Genomic DNA, 4,991 nt, shown 5'->3' with positions numbered 1-4,991 from the left:
CAAGTGCGTAGAGTCCTTCTGGGATTCAGAGGCGTAAGGAAGCGATTGTACCTTAATCAATGTGATATTGGTTAGGGCTCAACTACATTCAAGTCCGAAGTTAACTTGTAGTAGGTTAGAGTCTGTAGCGGCTTAATACAGTGTGGTGTTCAAATATGGACTAGGTCCCGGAGTTTATCTGCATTTGTGGTTGCCTCGTTAACAAAACTTCTGGTGTCTGTGTTATTTCTTTTCCGCATTATATTTTTTTATATAATTGAAATATCACAGGTTGTGCATAGTTCAATCAATTAGATAATCCAACCCTCGGTTGTTGATATAGATTGATTGACACTTGAACATTGGTCTTTGATACCGTTCGAGTTGTTTCTCGTAATAATCAGGCTCGCGGATTTCTATCTGTTTGATTTGCTGATTACATTGAAAAACATAGATATAACTCTTGGATATATTTTCCTTGATTGAGTCTGACTGTCTAGTTGATTCTCTTGGAAATATATTGGAGTTAGTCCATACAGCTTGCCGAAACGAAATATTGGGTATGGTTGGTAGACCCCCCACTTTTTCACTGACATTGATCAACAGGTATACAAATGTATTTAAAAAATATAAATTTCTCTCTACTTTATGGGTTTTGTTTTATGAGATTCAGAAGTTTCGATTTTTCTGTTTTAATTCTGATACATTGTTTTCCTCGATGGCTCAAAGGGAGGTTCTGTATATTTTTCTTCTTCAGTTGAGAAACAATTTCGAGGCTTTTATTCACAACTTGAAGATTCTGGTGAACTGAAAGAAGGAATTAAGGTAACTCAGTGGCACAATCCTTGGTCGGGTCAGTGATACTTTATTCATTAAAAACCCTTTCTTTCCCTATCTTTTGTATATCGGTTCTCACGATAAATTTCTTCATCAATGATTGGAATAATCTGTTTTTATGATGTGGGTTTTTGATAATTCAATATGAATTCTGTTTAATTTTGTCAATTCGATACGAAACTTTTCAATTTCTACTCTTTTTCATAGTTAGAGTGGTTGTAGTCCTGCAATGAAATATGTTTTTCAATTACAACAGATAAATTTTATCTAGTGGATTACTTGTAGTTGGTATGCTTATGGATGTTTTTGGTTTGTTTCGTGTAGTATGGGTTGGAATTATGAATTTATAGCAAGGGATGAAGAATGCTGCAAGGATAACTTAGGGATGATTTGTACATCTGGGATGGTAAGTTGCCTTCTCCAGTTCTCTTGCTTGCAGCATTACCTCATAGCTTAGGGTCTTATTTCTCTGTGCATACTTCCATCTAAGTATATATTTTTTGTGTTTGCAGGTTAATTGGATGATGCTCTGCTGCAACAAGTTTGGAACGGAAAGGTTGGAGAACAAGGCAGTCATTAGGTTGCAGTAAGTTTCTATGTATATTCTAAGTTAGATGAATTTGTCAACATAGGAATTTCTATGAACTGATACTTAAGGATCAGATGCTTAACAAATAAAATTTGGTACTTGGAAGAATTTAAGTTCTTTTTTGTATGAATCCATTTGAATGTGATAAGAATTGATTGAATGTGAGATGAATTTGATTGAAGAAAATATTGTTGATTGTGGAGGATGAAATGAAAGGTGTGTCCAGGTGGTTATTTGGAATTCCGGCGTATTTCCGGTCAGTAATGAGCTGTCGGTCAACCTTGACCTGGATTTTGACCAGGTCAATATTGACCAGCAGTAATTTTTTTGTTGTTACAAAAATGTTCGTAACATCTTAAAGCTGTTACAACGTCATGTTACTAAATAAATTCATAACGGCTAGTGGGCGGCTGGAAACCGTTACAACCCCGATTCGTAACGCTCAGAGAGATGCTTGGTTGAACCCACAAGTTTTTTTTATCTCAAGATTGTTGTCAATGTTAGATAATCAAAACTATTTTTTGATTTCTACTCCACTAAGTCAAGTCTCGGACTAGGTTAGAAGTTGGTAGTCGAGTATCAGACATACCCTCGAAGATTGAAGATCTACGAAGACATTTGAATAACTTTTGTATCAGATATGTGAAGACATAACAATTTTATTTTATTCATTATCTTACCATTCTATCTGTTGAGACTATGTTGTATGACTTCTAATATATTTACAAAGAAGAAATTTCGAGTCAAGCTTGTCTTGTTAAAAATCTTGAAATATGATGTTCAAAAATCTGTAATAATATTAGTCCGAGACAATTTATTGTCTGAGAATTAATTTGTGGATCAAGTGAAAATAGTCCATACAATTGATGTTATCATTTGGGAATATTTTAAACACCATAAGAGAGAAATTCATGAGCTCTGATATTTCTGCTCAGGGTAGGTTGACAAACCAGTTTGTAAACCATATACATATACATATATATATATATATAAGTTTCAGATATACAGGGAAGGTTAGCGAACCAGTTCGCAAACCGCAAGTTCAGTTGGGAACTGTTCACGAACCGTGATGATCTGAATTTTTGGCGTTGGTATAAAAGGCTCAAGGTTGGCAAACCCGGTTGGCGAACTGTGTCCATCAGAGTTCAAAAACCAAGTAAAATTGGTGAACCCAGCTCGCAAATAATGTACATATGAGTTCTTGATCGAGTAGAGTTGGCGAACCCGATTCACGAACCGTAGCACCTTGACTCGTGAACTTAGCCTTACGGTTCACGAACCGTTTTATCAACACGCCCAATAGAACTTAGTAGATTATCAAAGACTTATTTTTCAAATATGTTTAGCATTGCTGTGACTCTCTTGAACACTTCTAAGAATCCGTTGATCACTTAAACACTTATGAGTGTGCCTCGTGATTAAACTCTTAGGTGTTTCAATTAATCAATTTGCTTCTTTTTCACATGACATATTTGCCAAAACCATATAGTCATTATACACGGTTCCGTAACCGGACTACTGTGTATTCTTTTTATTGTATTTTTAAGACCAAAAGTATCTGTTTGATTCTCAGGTTATCTTAACATGAATTCTAAGCAACCCTCAGTCTTGAAAAACTATAAATAAAGATGTTTTTTCAACTGGAAAATTCAATTCCTGACACTTTGTGTCGTAGTTAATAGTTATAGTTGTCTTTTATGAACCTAGGTTTCCTGTGAGAAACATAATTAGGTTTAAGACCAAAAGACTTTGCTTTGGGGATTAATGAGGCCCTAGGTACGACTATCTTTACCTTTATAGTTCGTGAATCCCGATCTTGATTTTTTGTTATTGAGTTTTTCGTAATCTCTTTCAGGCAAGATAGATAGAAATCGCAAAGTTCTCTTCGTCCAGAAATTTGTGATTCCTCAAGATAGATATCTGAAAATCGATATTAAGAAATATTTTGAAGATTGTTCTTTGAGAGGTGGTAAAAAATCCATGCTTATCATCTCAATGAGTATAAGTGTTCTCGATTGTGAGGTTTTCTAGCCTTGTCCATTGCAAACAAATTTTCAAGCCTTGATCTTTGATCTAAAGTGAATCAAATAGGATTATCTGTTAGAGGCAGATTGGTATCAAAAGTATCCACTGAGGTTGAAGCAACTCTTAGAATGTAAAGGACGTCAGCTAAGGGAATCAATTGCACAGAACCTTACGAAGTTCAAGAGGCATAAGGAGCACGACTGTAACTGAAATGCTTGGAGGGTGGATTCGATTTAAACAACATTACAGTGCCAAGTTTGATAGTATGATAGTGTTTGTATCTGTTTAATACAGTTTGGTGTCCAAATCTGGACGAGGTTTCAGGTTCTTTCTGCAGTTGCAGTTTCCTCGTTAACAACACTTCCGGTGTCTGGTGTTTATCCTTTTTTCACATTATATTGTTTATCTTTATAATTGGCAAGTTGTACGTATGCAATCTTAGTATATACTTCCACGTAATTGTGATCGATTACAAAACTTGTTTCTTGTAGATTTCGTATCTTGATAGATAGATAACAAGTTTAATTACTTGGCAGAATTCCAATTGGATTATTTGGATACGACTAGATAGATCTTGGATATTGATTTTTAAGATCATCCAAATACTATTCTGAACAATTAGGATCACAAACTCCTTGTCTTATATATACTGATTGAGAAGGGGTGGACATATAAACACTATATACATATTTTCAGGGATCATTAAGTTGGTCTGCTTGCAATTGTAATAGGTTTTGTCTATACAGGTTGCCGAACGAAAAAGTTCACCTACCGTTCCAAACAGTCTTCCAGGTTACCAACTATTTGTGGGTCACTATTGAAGGTACGTCAAACTCATAGCACTCGACTAAGTCTAACACGATCGGAAAAGTAACTGGTGCACCAGTTACAATTTCTCTTGATGCTAAAATGTTGGCCTACTCTTCAAACTTATTTTTTTTCCATTGGAGGAAATTATTTGTAGTCTCATTACAAATGAACTTTGACGAATCTAATACATATTATCCGTAGTGTTATCTCAAAACTTTCTCTGTACCAACTATGATGGACTGAAATATTTTTCCTCCTCCGCCAAGCTGTGGAGGCCGAAACTCCCCGATACGCCACTCATAAAAGTAATAAACGGGTCGTTAAGATTCACTTCTCATCAGGAAAATGCACGTCGACTTTCCTTTCCAAGCATGCTTTGAAAGCATGATACCTCAAACATAGCTTCCATGCGTAGCTTCTCAACGTTCCAACTTACCCATTCTGCTAAGGGTGTAAGGCCATAAAGGTTAATGTTGATGTATTTTGCATGCATCACTGACTTCCAAGTCGTGTCCGGGCATAATATATTCCTTGTACTTATACATATACTGTTGCAATCTTATTTCTGTGTCATTACTCCGCTTTGGCATCAGTCAGATGCATACCATGCTTCTGTGGTGCAAATGTCTTATTAAAGATCCCCTAAATTGCATACCGGTTAGCTTGATTTCCTGTCCATGACCATCCATAATTGGTGTATTCCTAAGTTGAATGGCTTGATAAAAATTATGAGCATCCAAGGAACAGAATA

General features: G+C 35.7%; 1 long non-coding RNA gene across 1 annotated transcript; it reads left to right on the top strand.

The window, feature by feature from the left end:
- The first annotated feature begins 481 nt into the window (after positions 1-481).
- LOC113362125 lies at positions 482-1,496 on the top strand. Its single transcript, XR_003365561.1, has 4 exons — positions 482-585; positions 709-804; positions 1,141-1,222; positions 1,329-1,496. It is a non-coding gene; the product is annotated as an uncharacterized LOC113362125 (long non-coding RNA).
- The last annotated feature ends 3,495 nt before the right edge of the window (positions 1,497-4,991 follow it).

This window comes from Papaver somniferum, chromosome 3 (assembly GCF_003573695.1).
Source record: "Papaver somniferum cultivar HN1 chromosome 3, ASM357369v1, whole genome shotgun sequence".
NCBI classification, from domain to species: Eukaryota; Viridiplantae; Streptophyta; class Magnoliopsida; order Ranunculales; family Papaveraceae; genus Papaver; species Papaver somniferum.
This window is presented reverse-complemented; position numbering and strand designations above follow the sequence as displayed.